Source organism: Fukomys damarensis, unplaced genomic scaffold (genome assembly GCF_012274545.1).
Source record: "Fukomys damarensis isolate Sample0158 unplaced genomic scaffold, DMR_v1.0_HiC HiC_scaffold_26, whole genome shotgun sequence".
Taxonomy (NCBI): domain Eukaryota; kingdom Metazoa; phylum Chordata; class Mammalia; order Rodentia; family Bathyergidae; genus Fukomys; species Fukomys damarensis.
Window position 1 is genome coordinate 36,029,253 of NW_022900938.1, and position 22,823 is coordinate 36,052,075.

Sequence of the window (22,823 nt, forward strand, 5' to 3'; positions counted from 1 at the left end):
TTCTTGGCACGGTGGTAATGGTACTGGGAATTGAACCCAAGTCCTCTTGTATGCTAGGCAAGCATTCCACCACAAAGACACACCCCAGCCACGCAAGTCTACCACCTTCAAACTGTCCTTGACAACCTTCCAATTTATTCATTCTTGTCCATGCAGGCAAGAAAATTCTTCAAATGCCATGCTCCATCCACTACCCATCTCCTGTTTTTCCATGTGGCAAATTCATTTCGACTGGAAACCATTTCTATCCTAGCTGTTCAGTACATAACTCCTGAAGCTCTCTCTTCTAATCAACTTTAAATGACGTCATAGTTTTGTCTTTATTTTTCTTTGGATGTCACTGTACCATCCCAAGAACTATCTCTATCAATGTAAAACTGTGTTGGGCTCCATTTTTACTAGAGCACAGAGTCTTGCTGGTTTAAGGTCACACTCTGTTCTTTGTGCAACTGCCTGCACATCTGTAGGTTCTGATGCACCCTTTTATTACTGTCTGCTTTCCACCGTATGCTGTCAAAGGCCTAGGGACTACATCTGTTTGATATTTGTCTGCAGGGCTCTGAACATAGAGCAGTATGCGGCTGGGAACACAGGAAATATTACTCTCAGTAAACTGGATTCATGAAGAGTCCTGATGAATGAAAATGGTGAGAGGGAGATCCGAGTGCAGGAATAAGGACTAGATTCCATGTTTACCTCTTGCATAAGAACGATTACTGTACCTTTCCCTATATTGAACTGCCTTTTCAATACTTTGAGCGGGAGACTTGCTCATAGAATGGTAATTTCTTTATAAATACTTGTTACTTAGTTGAGTTAGCTGCTTAAATATTAATAGGTTTTGTACTGGCCTTTTAGACTTGTTTAACATATATTCTTATTCTTTAACATGCAGTCCCCCATCCTCTCCCCTACACATACATACATGTGTTTCGTTTTGTTTTGAAATAAGGCCTTAAGGGCTGCGTCTATGCTTTGCCATTACCTTCAAGGTCATTGATGCTACTTCTTGCCTCTGGTGTGTGGGAGCCAGAGAGTGAGTCATCAGGGTGAATAATGCCTCTGTAATACTACCAGATTGTGTTTGTCTCCACTTCAAAGCTCTTCGTTTTAACAGAATAGTATTTCTCCATCCCGCCCACCCAAACAGCAGTCTGGATGGCTGAGAGGCACCAGGTAACACGGGCTGCAGCATCACTCAATGGACCCCACCCGGCTGCCTTCCGGTCAGGTTGTGCTGGTTAGGTATCACGGCTCGTCACCCTTTTCCTTTTCCTCTCCTCTCTCCTCTCCTCCCAGCCCCTCCCCTCCCCTTCCTTCCCGTCTCTTTCTGTCTCTGTGCTTTCAGTCTCTTTCTGTAATCTCTCGCTTTTTTGTCCTCTTCCCTCTTTTCCTTCCATCCCCTCTCCTTCTTTCCTCATTCTTTTCCTTTCAGTGAGTTATGTTCTTCTCTCTCTCTCTCTCCTTTTTATTTTTTTGTGGGATTTAGGGGGAGGATACTTTGCACTGAGCCACATCACCAGGCCTAGCTTTTTAAAAAAATTATTTGGATGCCATCTGCCTCACCAGCAGCAAGGTCCTGAGTTCAATTCCCGATCCCCCCCAGACAAAGTTATTTTGACAAAGGATCTTGCTTCTAAATTGTCCAGGGTAGGCTCGTGATCCTCCTGCCTCAGCTTCCCAGAGTGCTGGGATTATAGGCATATGTAACCAAGCCCCATTACTTTCATATTTGTTTTTACTTCAGCACCTAGGGTTATAATTATTCCTTTCTTAGTCAGTCTTGAATCACTACTTGTCCCTCCTTTAGCCTTTCGTTTTCTTTTCCCTTCACAAAGGAGTTTATCCTCGAGTTTATTGAGAGAACCGGGGAAGGGGTTGTCCCCAACTCCATTTAGTACTGAACTCAAGGACTTCCCACTGAGCTACATCCCCACACATTTTTTTTTTTAATTTTGAGACAGGGTTTTATAAGTTGCTAAATTGCCCAGGTTGGGCTTGAACTTGTGATTCTCCTGTCTCACCTGCTCAAAGGCTGCAATTTCAGATGTGCACCACCATGAATGGCTAAGAGATAGTCTTTAGAACCAAAAATCCTTTCCCATTTCCACAACAGCCTCATGGGTCCTCTTGTAAGGACCTTTTCTTTTTCCTCATTGAGTTTATTGGTACTTTTTAGGTATACAGTACAGTTACATTCATCATTGGGATCTTGTACCTCTACATGACAGGTCTTGGTTCTCATTTTTTCCCCTTGTCTCTGCCCTCTCTTCACCCCCCTTCTCCCCTCCCCAAGGCCTTTTATTTTTAAAGTTACATGAACAAGCCAGGCATGGTGGCCCATGCTTGTACTCCCAGCACTTGAGAGGCTGAGGCAAGAGGATCATGAGTTTCAGACCAGATGGGCCTATGTATATAGTGAGACTGTCTCCAAAATAATACCCACATGACCTTGGTGCGTCCTTAGCATAGAGTGGCCATGATGGAGGACTCATGGAGGAGCCACCATTACTGAGCCCCAAGGCACAGTTTTAGGTACTCTCTACATGTATTTCACTAACTCCTCACAACAGAACTGAGCCTCATTATCTTTTTTCATGAGTACTATGAAGTTCAGATATTGCATAAAGTTGACAGCCAGTAATCAGGAAGGAAAATCAGCATATATGGTGCCCAGATTGTACTTAACTGCCACTACGTTCTGCTTTCCTTGATACCAACTTATGAACTGGTGGAAAGAGCATAATTTTCTCAAGCACCCTTCTGTCACTAAGCTCAAAGTACCTTCGGTTGTTGTCAGCGGAGTTTAGGCAAAGCCTCCCTGCACTATCAGGTCTCAGAAGTCTCACCAGTTCTCATTCATGCCTTCATGTGCTAATCAAATTTCCTTTCAGCCTAGAGTAATGATGGAATTTACAATCTGAGTGGGGACACTTTGGGCTGAAAAGGGGTGCTACTAACAACTGTGCTGGGCGTACTGGGATGCATGGCCATCCCCTCAGGACACACTATAACCACACTAATGTTTCCTAAGGACAAGGAGGCTACAAATACTGCCGTAACTGAACACTACATAAAACAAGAGAATAGAGGTTGCAGGGAAGAGAAGCTAGATCTGCCAGATCCAACCTCTTTGTCTCACTAGTAAGTGACACATTTCCAGGAATGACCGTGTGGGGTGAAAGAGGAAAGGTACCTACAAGTCAGTCATAATTAAAGTGATCACTATTCTCATTCCTTAAGGAAGTGGCCCACAAATTTCAGTGTGCTTAAGAATCACCAGTCATTGATAAGTGGCACGTGCCTGTAACCACAGCTACTCAGAAAGCTAAGGCAGAAGGGTCATAAGTTAAAGCCCAGCCTAGACAATTTAGCAACTTGTAAAAACTGTCTCAAAATAAAAAATAAAAAGAGCTGGGGATATAGCTCAGTGAAAAGGCCCTGGTTCAATCCCCAGACCAGAGAGAGAGAGAGAGAGAGAGAGAAAACAACAGGAAGAAAGTTTGAAGAGCTAGTTATCGTCATCTGATTTAAGCATCCACAATGTACATACACATACTGATTTCATATAGTTGCTGGGCGTGGTGTCACACACTTGAAATCCCCACACTTGGGAGACTGGGACAAGAGAATCCCTGCAAATTTAAGCCTAGTCTGTGCTACATAGCCAGACACTGTCTCAAAAAATAAAAACTAGGGCCGGGGATTTAGCTCAGTGGTTCTGATGAATGCCTCACAAGCGCAAGGACCTGAGTTTGACCCCCATACCAAAAAAAAAAAAGAGAGAGCAAAAACTAAACGAAGTTTACACAGTACCCTATAAATGCGTACAAATTTTATGTTTTTATGTATAGTTTAAAAATAAATTTAATTTTTAAAATATGAAAAGCAAAAAGATTTCTATGTAAGTAATCTCCAAACTACCATAGGAAAAAAACAATCTTCTTGGTTACAAAGTCTTTGCATACCCTACAAAGATGAGTACAATTTCAGAGGTAGTTCCTCACGAACTTAATACAACTGTTTACAACATTAAACTTTCTTCACAGATACCATCTGTATGGCCTTAATCAGGATTTAGATCAAATAATTTAAACCATATTAACTTTAGGGGTGGGGCTTGCTGAGAACTGAAATAGGGCCTCCTACCACTGAGCGATACTCCCAGACTCTGAAACATTGTTAGCCTTGTAACTGCTTTCAGCATAAATTCTCAGCATAGATTCTTATAAGCATATATAAGAAATTATATAAATATGTATAACCTTGTATCTTTACATTGGATTCAACAAAGAGATGATCTCTATGCTTTCTCAGCAACACACTGATAATGGCTGCCGTAAATTGAGCAGTGCGCTTGTGCTGGCCATTTATCAACATTTACCTCAAATATCAAAACCCTCACAGGCGGGTCGAGAGGCTGCTGAACCGTATAACACACACCCTAGGTCAGAGAAGTTGGGTGACTCACCAGAGGCCCCACTGCTCGTAGCTAGCAGAGAGCAGCTTGAGAGCGGGTCAACTGCCTCACACTTGAAATATTTAGGGAACTCATGAGCACTCTGTGAATACTGAGAAACACGAGTTGGAAGGCCTTACGGAGCACGAAAGCCCCGAAGCATGTGACCTTTCTTGAATAACAATTCCTGGACAGAGAGGAGACCTCAGCGTTGGCTTTGAGACCCGCTGAAACATTTCTTTGATATGAAAGGGTCGGATAAAGCCAATTATCGGCTCACATTGCAATAGTTTGGGCTGCTGCTAAGCATTTTCCAGGCTGGCCTTTGGATTTATTTCTCTTTTGTTGGCTGTGCTGCTGCTCTGCTCTTTCTTCCTATTTTCAAGGAAACACAAGCGCAGAGAATGTTCTCTAATTGCGCTCCCTTCCTGCAGTTCGCCCGCTCCTCCGGAGCACACGGGCTGGTTCCATACGCAGCTCTTGTGTGGAAGGGCTGGTGGCAGCTGCAAGTTGGTGTGTGACACATTGAGTAGTCATATTTCTCTTCTCTGTGGCCCTCCATAGCCCTTTCCAACATAACTTTTCCCCATCTGTTCTCGTTTGCACTGCATAATAGGGGACAGGTTTTGGAACTTAGGATTCAAAAAAAAAAAATTAAGAGAAAATAAAAAATGAGATGGAATTTGAGTAGCAAAACTCACTGGCTTCCCAACCCCCCTTCATCAGATGCTGGGATCATTACCAGAGTATTAAATCGATCAAGTTTGTAGTCTGGTTAATTCTCTATGTGGTAGTGGGGAGATGAGAGAGAGAGCATTTTAAAATCTCTTTAAACTGTCTGCACTGCACTAAGACAGATAGCACAGCCCTGCCATTAGCAGACACAGCCTTGCCCAGTGCCTGACTTAGAGTTTTCCCACGTTTGCTTAGAGTCTAATAAGTTCCATTAATAGTCTCATGCCACAGGTTGCTCCTCTATAAAATGGATGCCTGATAAGAATTTTGGAAATAGCATTGTCCTAAGTGCTACAAGCTCACCTCTCTGTGTGTGCACTGAATGATTTTGAAAATGGTACAAACCCCTTTAAATTTTCATAATAATAAATATCTGCCAATTTATGTTAGAGAAGAGAAACCTGCCAATTGCACAATGAATCCCTGAATTTGCAGGTGTTTTTCTTTCAGATGCACCGAAAGTAAGCATTTAAATTTTAAAAGTGCAGTAAAGAATATTCAGTAAATAATAAACGTGAAAATTGTGAAACAAAATTGGTGCAAGAAGAGCTGCTTCAAAAACAATTAGAGCAGAATATTGTTTATTTTTTCCTTATGTTTTGTTTTGGTTTTCTTGAGACAGGGTCTCTCTACGGAGTTCAGGCTGGCCTAGAACTCACAGCAATCCTCTTGCCTCAGCCTCCTGGTGTTGGGATTGTAGGTGTGCAGCACCACATCACCTCTTTCCTCACATTCATTGAAAAGTTTTACTGTATGGGCCTCAAATTTCCAGTGTCAGATTAATCATAATCTTTAGGTCATAGGATACTATCACTATAGGTTTGGCAGGGGCTTATAATTCTTTTTGCATCACAGCCCTCTTTGAAAATCTGGTGAAAGTTATGGCGTTCCCTGGAAAAAAATATATTCCCATGTACAACAAACTTTATAGAATTTCTGGGTTTTCAGGCTCATTTCGTGTCTGTCTTTAAACTCCTGGAAGTCTGAGAAGCTTGTGTTCAGTTGTCTCTCTGCTTTCTTGAGTTCATAGGTCAATAGTTTCAGCTTTTAAGCATGTCATATATAGATATATAGATATATATATATTTTTTTTGGCCGTACTTGAGATTGAACCCAGGATCTTAAGCATGCTAGGCAAGTGTTTATCACCCAACCCTTTTTTAAAAAGTTTAAAAATTTTGATACAGGACCTTGCTCATCTGCCCAGGTAGGCCTCAAATTTGTTTTGTTTGGTTTTTGAGACAGGGTCTCAGTATATAGTTGAGACTAACCTGGAACTCACTATGTAGCCCAGGCTGGTCTCGAACTCACAGCGATCCTCCTGCCTCAGCCTCCTGAATGCTGGGATTACAGGCGTGCGCCACCACACCCGACAGGCCTCAAACTTTTCATCCTCCTGCTTAAGCCTCCCACCTAGCTGCGATTACAAACATGGATACCTGTCCCCAGCAAACTACATTTTCTATATTTCTGCAAGAAATACCGTCTTTTCTCACTATAGGTCCAGGGAAAAGCCACACAGCCTGTTGTCTGTGATTAGGTAGCTAGTATAGAAAATACTCTTCCACGTACCCCATTTCTTTTTTTTTTTAAACGTAAATACTACAAATATGCCTGTAATTGGGACCTGTTGTTGTGGTTGCCCCACCCACCTGTTTATACCCTGGGATCTGGTGCTCCTCACTCTAGCAACGTGGTACCTGTCTGAGCTGCTGTATCTCGGGTGCCTGGTCTGACTGATCCAAACAGGCACAGTCCCAAGTTGGACCAATCAGTAAGTCTTTGCTTTCCACCACAGCACATGGGAAGAACAGTCTACTCCTTGTAGGTAAGGAAAGTGAGATGACAGAGTTAGAAAGTGCTACAACCAGAATATAGACCCAAGGCTGCCTCACGCTAATCCTTTTATACTCTCAAAAAAGTAATTTATTCATATACTCTTTAGCTCTGTTCAAAATAGTAAAACATTTACCCTGTCCTTTCCTTCCCTTGTTTCATGTCTTCACTGCATCTCTGAGAATATTTGTGTAATTTTGATAGTCAGTATAGAGGCATAAACAGAAATAGTAACATATACTCCATTTTCCTGGCTTCATGGAGATTTTTTTTTCTCACTGGCTGCTATATGGGGTTCAGTTCATGGTAATCCATCTAGAACTTGCTTTTTGCTAGTATTTAAAGCTTTATAGTATTCCATTATAAGGATGTACTCTAATTTACTGACAGTGACTTTACAGTATATTTATTACTAGACATTTAGGTTGTTTTCATTCTTTTGCTTTTACTGATAGTGCTGCAGTGCAAACCTTACACATAACATTACAATTAGGTGAGGTTATGGGTAGGAAATATTGCTAGAACGAAAGTGCATAGTATTGGTGATGAACTGAAGTAATTTTACTCACTCCCCCAGGGTCTCACTTTGTAGTTCCGGCTGATTGCTGAGCTCACCGTGCAGCTCAGGCTGGCCTCAAACTTGTGGCAACCCTCCTGTCGCAGACTCCCAAACACTGGGTTACAGGCGTGCCCCACCACACCTGGCCTGCTCCCACCTCTACAAGATTTATCTTGCCAAAGTGTCTCAGATTGCCTTATGAAAAAGAAAAACAAAAGGCTTACACTCAGGCCCTTATCTCTACCCCATATCCACACAGACAGGATGGTTTACTGTTGTGCATTTTCCCCTGCTTTGTACGGAGCAGAAACCTAGGACGAATGAGTTAAGGGTTCAGTATACTCTCAACAAACAAGTTGTGCCGAACCATTCAACCAGCAGATGACTAACTGGTCTGTGAGAGCCAGTTAGCACTGAGCCTTTCTATTGGGATCCCAGTGAGGTCTTCCTGCTCACCCCACCCCCAGCCCTCCCAGCAGCCCCCAGTCAGATGTCCCCACCACAGAGCCCCGCCTCCAACCCTTCTAACACGTTGAGCTGATTATATCTTTGGGGCCACCATTCTATTTATTATTCCCATTCTTTGGGAGGTTAATGACTTTGTGGAAATCTAAAACAGCCCCTCCTCAGGAAGTGATAAAAGTCTCTTGGAATAACAGAAACAGGTCTAAAAAGAGCTCTTGAGTTCATCTGCATTTCAGGCTAATTAAATCCCTAAAGAAATAATAATATGCATAAAAATTCAAGATGGTATAATGAGCAGTGACCAAAATCTTGATAAATCTGTTTGGGTACTATTCTTTATGAACAAAGATGTCTAAAGGAGGAACTGGAGTATCTTCCAATCTCTGTTCTTCACAAATTTGTATCCTTTCTCTCCCTTGAAATCTTTTTACATACCACTTACTTGTCTTCCCAGGAACTTAACATCAGTTTGGAAACTTTCAAACATGGTTTAAAGGCTTTTGTGAGTCAACTGTGAGTGAATCATACAAAAGGGCCTTTATTAATAAGCATATTCTGTTCATTACAGAGAAATGAAAGCCTCAGAATAATTTGCCAAATGTTTAAAGAGAAAACAAAAAACAATGTGGTAAACATATCAGGACTTGATGAGCTGTCTAGGTAATTGGTTGTTTCTATGCACCTGGTTCCAAAGACAATATTTAATGTGTAATCTGTTTCATTTGCTTGGGGAAGTAAGTGTAACTCTACCCCCTGGATCACATCTGCATTAAAATGAGGGGAGGCAGAGTCTCATTTCAGTGAGTGGAAATTTATGCACATGAGTTGTCTTTTACATGAGACAGCAATTATACCCCTAGAAATGCAGTCTGTGGGAGAAAATGACATTTTCAAGGCTGGGGAACAAAAGCCTAATGGTAAGGGGACATTAACAAGGTTGGGAACCCCCCTCCCAACAATTAACATGATCACTTACAAAATCCGCACTCTGTAAAATTATTTTTAAAACATGTTTTTCAAAACAATTAGTGGTGTATTTTCTCACTAAAGAAAAAAAAAAAGCAACCATACAGAGTTTGTTTGTTAGCTAGTCCACTGTAACAAATAGTGCTTTAAATTCTCTTCAGATATATGAGGATTGAAAAAAAACAAACAGGAAGGAGTGGTTACTGGCCTTGGGTTTAATAGCACAATAAGGACTGAGAAGGAACATGTGTCCAAGAATTGTTCACTTTCACATGAGAAAGTTCTGTTTGAAAGCAATCATTAGACAGATTTCCAGACCACAGAAAGATTGAGACAGAGAGAGACAGAGAGAGAGAGAGAGAGAGAGAGAGGGAGAGGGAGAGAGAGGGGTAATTCTCTTCAGATATATGAGGATTGAAAAAAAACAAACAGGAAGGAGTGGTTACTGGCCTTGGGTTTAATAGCACAATAAGGACTGAGAAGGAACATGTGTCCAAGAATTGTTCACTTTCACATGAGAAAGTTCTGTTTGAAAGCAATCATTAGACAGATTTCCAGACCACAGAAAGATTGAGACAGAGAGAGACAGAGAGAGAGAGAGAGAGAGAGAGAGGGAGAGAGAGAGAGAGAGAGAGAATAGAGCATATGTAAGACAAAGTCTTTATTAAGCCAAAATTGGTTTTTATTTTTTTAATGATTTGATTGACTTTATCAAAGTCAAAAAGGAGAAAGCTGGATCCAATGGAAATGGATTAAAATTTTTGCTTCTTCCATCTTCTCTGGAGACATAAAGAAAAGGTCAAGGACCAAGTATGATGATACATGCCTGCAATCCCTGCATTCTGGGAGGCTGAGGCAGGAGAATAGCAGGTTTCAGTCCAGCCTGGTAGGTTAGCATCTTGTGAGAACTTGTCTGAAAACAGAATTTATTTTTTAAAGGGTTGTGGCATGGGGGTGCATTCCAGTACTACCAGGCAGAGCAGGAAGATCACCATGAGTTCAAGACCAGCCTTCAACTACATAATGAGACACTGTCTTAGAAAGGGGGCTGGGAATATACAGTGTGAAGGCCTGAGTTCAATCCCCAGTTGGGTGGGGGGAGATAAGGATATGTTCTTCATCCTCATTTCACTGTGTTCTCTCTACCTTCTTGCTTCCTGGGCAAGGTTTTAATTCACACACACTCTCATGCACCAGTTGAGACATGAAAAGAAAACTTTATGCTCCTGCTTAACTAAGACTATAGTAAGTCAATAAAACCTAGCACTTGTTTTTTAAGTTTCCCAAATTTTTAATACTTGATCTTAATTTTTAGTACATACATATGTGCATAAACATAACTTGACTAGTTTTACTTTAAAATGCGAGGGAAGCTGGGCATGGTTGTATATGCCTGTTATCCCACCACTTGGAGGCTGAGGCAGGAGGATCATCAGTAGTTCAAGGCCAGCTTTGGCTACATAGTGCGTACAAGGACAGCCTGAACTGCATAGCAAGACCTAGTCTTAACAAAACAAAACAACAAATAAATAAAATCTGAGGGACAGCTCTAGTACTTTTTATTGATCTGTCATGAAGCTTATTTATTTTGGTTTAGGGAAAATGAATTTTTCAACTAATTTGGCATATTTTCAGAAAGTCAAGTTTACAGGTAAGTTCAATAGGCCAGATGTCAAGAAAAGGAATTGGACTGGGAATGTGCTCAGTAGTAAACGGTTTGCCCAGCACTTAGAAACCCTGGAATTGAGCCTCAAAATCATTAATACAAAAATGTGAAGAGAAAAGTTGCGATTTCTAAGTCCTAACTGATTGTTGGGAAATAATGTGAATTTTAATTACAAACCTGGAGGGAACACCTGTTACCCCAGCACTCAGGAAGCTGAGGCAGGAGGATGACAACTTTGAGCCCAGCCTTGGCAATTTCGTGTGACTCTCTCAAAACAAAGCAGAGCAAAAGAAAACAAAGAATTGGGGCTGGGGATGTAGCTCAGGGATGTAACCCCTGAGTTTAAACCCCCAAAAGAAAAATAAAGAAAACAAATCAAGTAGTATGTGTATTGTGTGTTCTGATTGCTGTGTTTCACTGATACCTAAATTTGTAACTAGCTGAGAATCCAGTGGAAGCGACCATTTTGATGATCACTTGACTCCTCGCTGGGGAAACCCAGCATCCCTCGCAGGTAGGGAGGCAGCCTCTGGCGGCTCCATGAGGGGTGTGTGGCGGGCTGTATTCGCGGCAGCTCCATTGATAAATTGCGTTTTTCTTTTCATTACCAAAGAGGGTATACTACCAAGTTTGAGGGTACTGGGGTCTCCCTCTAGAGGTATTTTCTAGGTTTTTCTTGTCTTGAACAAAGAATTGGACAAAACAAATGCAAAAGGGAGCGAGGATTTACATTTATTAAAAGTAGGCAAAGAAACGTGCTCTGCAGAGCGAATGTGGGCCAATTAAAAGTAAAAGCGGTGGTACTCTCCATGCGTTAGGTAGGTGCGGACCGCCATTACAGAGAAAACACAGTGGCCTGAAGCTCAGCGGCTGGCTGCCCTTTTATACCTCCGCTCCTCCGTGTGATATCAGGTCTAGGTTGTCCTATCAAAACCCTGCTGAAGGCAGGCGTGGTGGCGCACGCCTGTAATCCCAGCACTCGGGAGGCTGAGGCAGGAGGATTGCTGTGAGTGCGAGACCAACATGGGATATACAGTGAGTTCTAGATCAGTCTCAACTACACAGTGAGACCCTGTGTCCAAAACAAAACAAAACAAACCCCCAAACCCGCTGAGCGCTCAGAAGAATTGAAGATAGCACTCTGATTGGTTCCACTGCAGGGCTTTGGGAACTGCTCTGCGCATTTGTCCTGGAACTTTGCTATTTATAGATCACCCCCACTTGCCCAGACAGTTTTCCAAGCCCTAATCTCCTGCGTCAGTTATGCAGCTACCACCAAGTTTTTCTCCTTTGCTGTATGGGTATTTCTTTTGCATTCTGAAGCCCTTTCCATTGAGAAGAGATTTAAGTGTTTTCACATTTCACAACTTGAAACTCCAATTTCTTAGATGTGATCAGCAACATCTTTAGCTGTTAAAAGAGTGGGACGTTTATTTCCTTCATTCCAAGTTGGATCTGTGTTAGAAACTGGAGGATTGGGTAACCTTTTGTACTCTTTGGTAGAGCACTAGGAGGAACTGAGTCATAATCAAACTTCAGACTGTTCATTGGTTTTAAAATTCATGTTTGTCAAAGAGAAAACTAAAGTGAGATTTGGTATATTTTATACTATTGTACTGTTTGATGCAGGATTTATATTATCCTGTATAGAAATGGATGAATTTGGTTGAAAACAATTTAGCTGGCTACTTGGGAAAATCAAAGGTTATTTAATGCAGTTTCTACATTACTGGTATATACTATATACTGGTATATACTTATATTGCTGATAGTATATACTATATATAACAGTTTATATATATTTGTATTGCAGTTTCCTATTCCCCAGTTCTATTCTGGGAACTTTAGAATGAAGATGTCATTTTATCAAAATACAAGGGAATTTGTAAACTATACCGCATCCCTAGAAATTTCTTCAGTATAATAAAGATGAAAAAAAAAAAATTCAGGGCCAGGGATTTAGCTCAGCGGTTCAGTGGCCTGCCTTGCAAGCGCAAGGATCTGAGTTCAATCCCTGGTACCAAAAAAAAAAAAAAAAAAAATTTTGAACAAAAGATATAGTTCAATGGCACAGATGCCTGGGTTCAATCCCTAGCACCATACACACACAAACATGTGCATGCACACATTTTAATTTAATTTAATTTAATTTCAAAATCCCAATAAAATAAAAAAGAAAGAGAAAGAGTTCTGCAAAGTAGCCAGTTCTATCCTAAGGATGTAGAAAATAATAACTGGAAACCGAAGTTAATCTTTAAAAGTTGTTGATAGATTGGAATTTCTACCTGGTCATTCATCCACAGGAAAGAAAAAGAAATGCACTGAATACGCTAAACAATAAAAACAATGCTAACACTCCAACAGAACAATAGAGAAAAGGCATTAACAGAAAAGAAATTTAGAAAAATGCAACAACAGTTAACACATTTATGAGCAAGGAACAATGTTACTAACAGTCAAACAAACATAAACAAAAAGAGATAACTACTTTTCCCCCAGTCCTGGGGATTAAAGCCAGAGCCTTACATATGCTAGGAAACTCTCTTGAGCTATACCTCCAGCCCCAAACAGGTAACTTTTTATATTACCAAACTGGCAAGGGTAAGAGGTTATGGTGACAAAGATAATAGATGGTGTGGTGAGATGGACAAGTCATTGGAAATGTTTCACATTATTATTATTTTTTTGTTTTTTATTTTGAGACAGGGTCTCGCTACACAGTTGAGACTGATCTGGAACTCACTATGTAGCCCAGGCTGGTCTCGAACTCATAGTGATCCTCCTGCCTCAGCCTCCAGAGTACTGGAATTATAGGCCCAGCGTCACATTATTTAGCATTTGGAAATATGATCTGGAATCCTACTTTTAGGAATCCATCTTAAGGAAACAGTAAGAAGATTGCCCCAAATTTGAGATCAGTCAGGGATACATAATGAGTTCAAGGCCAGCCTGGAGTACACAGCAAGGCCCTGTCTCAAAACACAAAGAAGTGGGTGGGGTAGGGGAGGCTGTGTCAGTGGCAGAGCACTTGCCAAGTATGCCTGAGGCCTTAGGTTCCATCCCCAGCACCAAATGGACAAAGATCACCTGTAGTGAAATAATCCCAAGGTTCCTGCTGTTAGCATCTTGGTAAATAGCCGTCTACACTCATTTTCTGTATGACACACATTTGTTTAAAAAATTAAAATTGGATCTGTAACTTAGTAATTTAGCAAGTCCCTGTTATCTAGTTTTGGAGCACAGGAGTCTCTTTCTAGAAGTGACTTCTAGGTTCTTCTTGTCTTGAACAAAAAACGAGACAAAACAAGCACAAAAGTAGTGAGCTTTTATGTTTACTAAAGATAGGGCTGGAGATTTAGCTCAGTGGTTCCACCACCTGCTTTGTAAGCGCAAGGTCCCATGTTTGATCTGTGGTACCAAAAAAAAAGGTTGGAAAAGAAATAAGATCTGAAGAGTGAGTTTGGACCAAGTATAAGTAGGAAAATAAGTATATTCTACAGGGCAAGAGCACACTATGTGAAATACAGAACACAGCAGAAGAAAACTCAATGCTGACTGTCCTTTTATATCCCCCACTCCTCAGGCTCACATCAGGTCTAGGTTGTCTTATCCAAAACCGCTTGAGTTCTCATAAGAAGTCCATATACAGGGTTTCGGGAACTGTCCTGTGCAAGTGTCTTGGATTTTGCAATTAACAAAGTAGGTCATACCTACTTCCCAGTCAGCCTCTCTTGCCCTAATATCCTGCCTCACTGTCTCATACAAACAAAAAACAGGCTGGTGATGTGTAGTTCAGGGTGAAGGCTGCAGGTTCAATCCCCAGTACCACAAAAATATATTTTTAAGGAATAAATACTGGATCGCGTTGTAATAGTCAATTATGCACAAACTGAGTTCATGGTCTTGCCATATTGAAGAATGAAGTTGTGAACCAAAAGGAGGAAGTTAGAACTGTTTTTACTGGAAATAAGAAGAAACAAAGGTTTCTCCAGGAAGGGGACCCCAAAAATGGAATTTCCACAAGGCTTCTTGTTTCAGAACTTTTTATGGATAAGCAGTAAACAGGAAGAGCTCAGTTGTTTTAGTAGCTGCCTATCACAGGCAGCTCTGTGAATTTAAAATGATCAACTGGAGCCTAGGCTCTCTAATCCAGTTACTCAGTTTAGAGAAAATTGGAATTTCAGGGAAAAACTGGTTATTTTGCATTTTAAATTAAAGCTCCCTTTAGTAGGGAGGCCGCTGCATTCCTTGTTACTTAAGGAACTTCTTTCATGGTCAGAAGTCCTTATACACTATGTATTCTTATTTTAATTCCTATTAATATGGCTGATCATGCAACTCTATCTCAGGCCCTTTTCCTAGCTAGCTGCCTTATTTGTAAACTAATTAAACTTTTTTTTACACTATCACGCATTCCATTTAGAACCATTTCCAATTACAATATATATATTTTCATAATGAGAAAGTAAAATTTGACTGAAGAGTAGTTAGGAGAACCAAGTTCTAGTTTCAGCCTTGCTTTGAATATCTGTGAGAACTTGAAGTGTACCATGAATTTCAGGGATAAATCTTTTCAAGTGTAAAAGGTAGGACTGCGATTAGATAAGATTTTTACTCCCTTCCAAGTCTACAGCTCTGTGTCTCCTGGAAGGAGTGGCACAATTACAATAAACATGGGTGTGACAGTTTTGTTGTAATAGTAAAGACTTTATCAATAGAGAGTGGCAAACTTTAAGACAGATCGTTACAATAACTAAAACAAAGACAGCAGCCAATGTTTATTGGGAGAATGGCAAATTGGGTAACTGAGCCAGAGACTGTGTCAAAATTAAAAAGGGCTGGGGTATAGCTCAGTGGTACAGTACCCTGGGTTCCATTTCCAGTACTGAAAGGAAGAGACAAAGAGGCAGACAGAAAGAGAAGAATGTATAAGCAGTCACCAGCTGTGTTAAAGCAAATACATGTATTCTTCATACATTAGAGAACTTCTGTAAGGATACAGGGAGGCTGGTATTAATGACAGGGGTCTGGGCACCTGGGCAACAGCGCTGGTTCTGGAATTCACTTTATGTTATATCCTTTTGTACTTTTGTATCTTGTTTTATTTATTTTGGTGCTGGAGTTTGAAACCTGGGCCTCAGACATGTTAACCACATAGGCCTGTATATCACTGAGCTACATCCCCAGACCCCTACCTCTTATTTTATTATTTTTGGTACTAAGGATTGAACCCGGGGCCTTGTGCTATACCACTGAGCTCTACCCTCAGCCCTTTATATCATTTTTTAAAAATGTAAGGAATAGAATTCCTTGGCAACAGTGACAAATGACACAGAACAAGCATGTTCCTTCCTTGCTTAAATCTTTTCCATCATTTCCTGGGCTCATGACTTCTGACCTGCATGATCTGGCCAGGCCACCTGAGTGACGCTGAGTCCATTTCAATGCACCTTCACTTTACTCCCTTCTACATTCTGTAAATGCCTAGAAATCTTATGCTTTTTATCCCCAGAAGGATTGGAAACTACCTCAGCAACATCATAAAATTAGCGTCTTAGGAATTCCAACTATGGGCCAAGGAATTTCAAAAGTGAGTGTCCTCCAAGAGGCAAAGCACCATTGGACCCATACCTGAGGAGAAGGTAGACTCAGAAAGCTGGTTATTAGTATAAGGTCACAGGGCTGGTTCTCCACTATGTGTAATTAACCTTAGCAGCTGTTCTCTGAAGTTTCATTCGGCAAAAGTAGGTTAATAAAAAGGAAGTCTTGGATTTTAGATATTGGTAGATTTGGGGTCACATTAGGACTGAGAAAATTAATTTGATTTCTCATCTCTAAAAATGTCTTCCTACCGCCAATGTGTAGTAGAACCCATGAGGAAAAAAAAAAATGTTCCCTAAAAATGAAAAGCCACAGAGATGCTGGGCTCTACCAGTAACCATATAGTGATATTTCAAATGCGTTTGTTTAATTCGAGGGAGAAATTAATTTATCTTCCTGAGGGCAGTCATCCTTTTGACAATGCAGCTAAATTAACCATAGTTAACTAAACTAGAAGTTCACAAAGATTCAGATGGTGAGCAAGACTGTGGAAAGGCCTAAGGGCCTCTGCCCCTGAAGGCTACAAGGAGGTCATAAAGAGCCTGGGATGCAGGCAGAATTGTGGATCAAGGTTCTGAGCCCTTTGGGAAAATTTCCTCTGAAAGAAATGGACCTAACAAGGACAAAAATGCCAAATTTGAATTTCATCCTCAACTCTGTATCTCCCACTTCAGATATGAGTACATAAGCACTCTTCACCAGTTAAGATTTTGTTTTCTAGAAGTCAGACCCTTTAAAAATATGTACATTTTAACTTTTATAATGTTTATTATTTCTGGTTATAAAAGTAATGTTATAGAATGACTGGAACACAGAGAAACAAGAAAAATAATAGAGAGCACACTTTTACTTTGGGCAGAGGGCTATGTCTCCCTGGGCTGGAAACTGATTGTTGGAATGGTCTTTATATCTTAAAAAGAAGAAGAAAGAAAAGAAAAAAGATTAAAAAGTCACGATAATCTATAATAAGTATGGAATATTTTCAGATTCTATATTTTTGTAGTCTTTTTTTCTTTGTATATATGTAGGAAGGACAAAAGTTTTTATACAGGTTATAGAATTGGAGTATTACCTTTGTATTTTTTTCCAAATTTATTGTTTTATACTTTTTTGCTAGCTAGTTCCAAAGTTATTATGATTATCCTTTTACACAAATCTTTTTGTGATTGATGATTATTTTCCTAGCATAAATTCCTGAAGTGGGATTAAAGTGTCAAACAGCATACATATTTTTAAGATGTTTGATACATATCACCTAATTATCTTCCAGAAATTGTTTTCCAGCTTATACTCACCACAGCAACTGTGTCCTTTAAAAAGTCAATCTCACTGACACAGAATATGCTGAATTACTGACATATTTTGTAAAATAACTACACGAAATATTTAATGTTTTGCTTGTATTATCCTTTCTTTGGTTTTTAGAAAGGGTAAACTTTTTTGTAGTTCTCCTCTGTAATCATTTTAATTTTCCTTGTCTAGTCATACTTGTCTGACTTTCTAGGCTTTTTGGGGGGTCCTGGGAATCAAACTTGTGCTTGCCAGGAAGGTGCTGTGCTGCTAAGCCTATCCCTGGCCCTTGTCTGACTTTCTATTACAGGGTGTGTTTTATTTCTTGTGGTAGTGAGGATCATACTTAGGGATGCTCTACCACTGAGCTGTATCTCCAGAGCATTTTATTATTATTAAGGTTGAAACAGGGCCTCACTAAGTTGCCCAGACTGTCCCTCTCACAGTGCTGGGATTTCAGGCCTGGGCCACCACACCAGGTTTAGGGAAGTTTTTACCAGCCGAACAAAACTTTTATTTCCTCTATAGTTTTTACTAGAAAGTCATTTTAACTCCAAGGAGACTATTTGCTTTGAGTTAACTTATTAATTTGTCTGTGCTACTAAGAATTGCACCCAGGGTCTTGCACAGGGTAGGTAAATGCTCTACCACTGAGCTACATTCTCAGCCCCAGTTTATGATTTTTTAAAAAAATACTTAACTCTTAGCTAGATGTGGCGGTGCATACCTGTAGTCCCAGCTTTGCTGGTTGAGGTGGGAGGACTGCTTGAATTTAGAAGTTTGAATTTGAGACCAGCCTGGGAAGTACAGCAAGCCCGCATCACAAAATTAAAAAAAAAAAGTCTATTCTTGCTGGAAGTATTTTCAGGAATGGTGTGAGAAGAGGCACTAACAGAATTTTCCCCAAGTGCTTGGACATGTTTTAATGAACAATCTCTTTCCCATGCTTTCCAACGTTTCTTTTGTCACATACTGTAGTTTGTCCACAGTTGCACACGGGTTTGCATGCAGCCTTCTGTGGCAGGAGGCGCTGTATCACTTCCCACTTGCATGGTGGGCACCTGGAGAGCTTCCTGCCTGGCATCCACAGTCCTCTGTATACGGTAGATGGCCAATAAACTCCTATATGAAATGCACAGTTAATGAGTTATTGATACCTGGAAATTTAACTTGATAAATAAATAGCTGTCTTGATGTTTTAACTATCTACCTTTTAGGAAAAGGGTTAAACCTCCCTGCTAAGTTTTTTAGTGATCTTTTTAGCTCATGATTTTCTCTTCTATTTCCATTATTCTAATCTAATCATTTCCATCTTTTCTTTTGAGACAGGGTCTCACTATGTAATCCAGGCTGGCCTTGAACTCATGTGATTCTCCTGCCTCAACTTCCCAAGTGCTGGGATTACAGATGTGTGCCACCAGGCTTGGTATCACTTTCACCTTTAGAACATAACACTGTTTTTTCGTGGGCCTCAAGATTAGGACTAAATTCCCAGTATTTTAATTCCTCATATCTGAAGAACAGCGAAAATCTAGGATGGGTATGTAGCTCAGTGAGAGTTCTTACCTAACATGTGCAAGGCCCCAAGTTTGATCCCAGCACCCGAAAGGAAAAAAAATGCAGTAAGAATAATTATGATTCAGGGCTTGATGGTTCATGCCTGTAATCCCAGCACTCTGGGAGGCTGACACAGGAGGACTGTAAGTTTTAGCTATCTAGTGAGACCTTGTCTCAAAATAAAAAAAAACTGAAAAAAGGCTGGGTACATGAAGCCCAATGTGAAGGTCCTCGGTTTATTTCCCAGTACTGTAAAGAACAAAAAAATTATGATGCAACTGGGTCATTTTTTTCTTACACTTGAGTAGCATATAAATACTTTTAAAATGAAAAAAAAAGTGTCTATGGACGTTCAACGATGCCTTGAACTATTTTTATTAAAACATTTAAATAAACTACATGTCCTTATAGGTATATACCAGAAAAGGTATTTATGATTGTATGGCAAACACTCATATTATCCACAATATGTATTACATTCTTTAAAAAAATTGTAATTAAAGCAAAAGCACAGATTTTAAGGAATCATATTTTGGACACTCCTTAAGAGTACATGTCCTGATTCTAGCCTAATAGAACACAAACTGAAGACCCACTTTATCACAAATTACACTTAACCCTCAAACTTTGCCTTTTTTTTTCTGAGGCATCTACCAAGTCTTCAATGCTCAATTTAAATGTGAACAAACCCTAATCTAGAGAGATACATGAGTCTGCATATGCTTGTAACCATTATATTACCAAAAACCAAAACTAAAACTAAACATAATCAAAACTATTAAACAAATGCTTCAAATAATCTTAATTGCTTCAAATAATCTTATTTAATGAGACAGATGATATTGTGTTGCTAAACAAAAATGTCTGTTCACATCATACACTAATACCAGCTAGCAAGAAGGTTTTGTTGTTTTTTGTTCAATCTGCCCATCAATGAGTGAAAGACTTACCAGATTGTTTTTTGTTTCATTGTGTTCCAGGTAGGTCTCAGACTCACTCTGTAGCCCAGGCTGGCCTCAAACTTGTGATCTTCTTGTCTCAGCATTCCGGAATGCTGTGATTAGAAGTATGCACCAGCAGGCCTGGCTGATTTATCAAACTTGTTTATTCATTTATTCATCCATTAATCTTTATTTTTCTTTAAGAAACCTTTAGAAATTGAACTGCAGCAATAAATCTATCAATATAGTCACCAACAGTACCAGCTCTCCAATATTCCATCAATGTTCTTTGAAAGGATTTGGTTCTGAAAGTTGGGTGAGTACAACTAAGCTGATTTTTGCTTTATAGATTTTATTAAAATGTGTTCTATTATCATTAGGAAATGAATATTCTTTCTGGAACCTTAAAGAAATGGGCTTTGAAATGACAATTATTCATTGTAGTTAAATATTTTAAGTGAAATATTTTTAAAAATTACAACTTCTATCCCATATCCTATGTGACCTGAGTGCAAAGAGGACATGGTTACAACTCGTAGGTCTAAGAGCTCTACTATAATATTTATAAAAGAGCAGCTGCCTGTAAATTTGTATGCAATAAAATGCCCACATTTTATAGGGAAATATCCTACAGGACTCTTTAAGTTGTTCAAGACCCTGTTTCCTAATAGTTTCTGAAAGCTGTTGACTTTTAGAAATGAACATGTTGATCTGGGCATAAAGGAAGAAGATAGGCAGAAAACAGAGGGGATGCTAATTCACAATGCAGCAGGCAATTAATTAAGTCGTGCTCCTTGAAACATATGATTGAGGAGATTTGAAAATATTAGAATAACAGAAGATGCATTTCCTTCAAATTACTTTACTGGTGTGGTTTTCTACCAGGGTTCAGTCAATGGGCTGGATTTAGGGGTAACACAGTAGTTTTCAAAGGGGGCAGTTTTGCACCAGAAGACATAATGGCAGTTTCTGGCTGTTACTACTCTGGGGGAAGGTGCTCTAATCCTATCTACTTGTTAGAAGACAAAGGTGCTAAGTATCTTTCAGTGCACAGGACAACACATCAGTTATCCAGCCAAAAATGTAGTGTCAAGGCCGAGAAATCCTAGATGAAGGTATCTAAACCAAAGGCTGTTTTCTTGTGTGCACAGGGCCTGTACAGAGGGCTGTATTGTAGTGAATTGCCTTGTTTTATAACACACACAGTCTAGGATACAAGTCCACAAGTAATGTACAGTATTACCCCAAAGCTTCCAAGACAGCTTCCTGGAATGCAGGTTAATCACAAGAGGAAAGAGTTATGTGGTTTTTGCATTAAATCAGCCACATAATAAGACCACTATTGAAGGAACTACACAGGGGACAGAAGTAACAGTTTAAAATATTACAAGATTCCACCTGGGATTCAGCTCAGTGGCACTGAGGTTGGGCAAGGTCCTGAGTTCAATTCCCAGTACAAAAGAAAAAAAAGGATTAATCAATTCCTTTATTCACTTACCCAGCAAACCTTTATTAAGCATACCAATATGCTAGGCATGGTGATACATGAGGAACACAACAGTCCCTGGCCCTAATGGAGCTTACAACCTATAGGGGACTCTAAAGGTTGCCAACAAGAGGCCCCTTTGTAAAATGAGGACAGGAAAATTTACACAGCAGCCCGAAAACTTTTTGTATGCAGTCTCATTTGAACTGCATGACAACGTTATGAGACAGCCATTATTTCCTTCTTAGATTAAAAGCGTGCCCAAGGTCAAAACGGTTTATAAATGGCAGAGCTGATACTTCAGCCAAGGGACACTGAGGGCCCCGTTCTATTGTTCCATGGAGCAGGGTTACATACAAGCACTATTTCCTTGATTTGACCTGGAATTTCATTTCCTGATTCCTACCGAATACATACATACAAAGCCTGTTTTTGTTTTTTTTTTTTTTTCGTATTGGGGATCTAACTTGGGCCCTTTCCTTTGCTTGCTTGCTTGCGACTGTGCCAAATCCTCAGCCCCAAAGCCTTTCTTCTTGTGGCAAAAAAAATACACCCCAACCCTCTCCAGATACTTGCATATGTAACACCTGGACATTATTTTCTAGCTGTTCCCTGTATATATGCCTATGTTTCTAATTACACTGTAAACTCCTGACCTGCAAGGACCAGACCTTCCATTTCCTGTGTAACCTTTTGCAGTACTGCAGATAGTCACCCAATAATGCCCTCTGCATGAGTGGACCTGTAGAGATAAAAATATTTTATGGTTTTCCCATCTATTGGTGTCATGCTTTTATTTTGCTTTGTGATAGAACTGTATATTACAAGCTTCTAGAGGGCAGAGAAAATGGCTTGGTGCTTCCTTACACTCGGCAGGCACCATGCAAATTTGATCCTTGCATGCCTTTTGGATGCTCCGGATAATATTAGCACACTGGGGTGTTTGTGTGTATCTAAGGACGGAGGCTGTCAGCCTTTCTCCGGCAGGGAATGTTCCTTCCTTTCCGCTGTAAGCTCCCTTGGCGCCTAGGACAGGGCTCAGTTACCGCAGAAGCCCCCCGCCCCGCTTATGTTTATTCCTAAGGAAGCCGACTGTGAACAGGGCAAACGCTTGCATAACCCCAGACCTTGGGAGGCAAGTGGAAAGGGATTTGAAGTCAGTCAGAAATGGCCTGGATGAAAACGCTGGAGCTTCCTGGCCTGCAGAGCAGAACAGAGCGCGCGGCCCGCAGTGCGGGGCCGGGAGCAGGAGGCAGACGGCG

At 40.3% G+C, this 22,823-nt stretch overlaps 1 long non-coding RNA gene across 1 annotated transcript; it reads right to left on the reverse strand.

Moving 5' to 3' along the window:
* Window positions 1-15,921: 15,921 nt before the first annotated feature.
* LOC117283425 lies at window positions 15,922-20,125 on the reverse strand. Its single transcript, XR_004514399.1, has 3 exons — window positions 20,085-20,125; window positions 18,551-18,699; window positions 15,922-17,197 (listed from the first exon to the last, which is right to left on the reverse strand). It is a non-coding gene; the product is annotated as an uncharacterized LOC117283425 (long non-coding RNA).
* Between the last annotated feature and the right edge of the window lie 2,698 nt (window positions 20,126-22,823).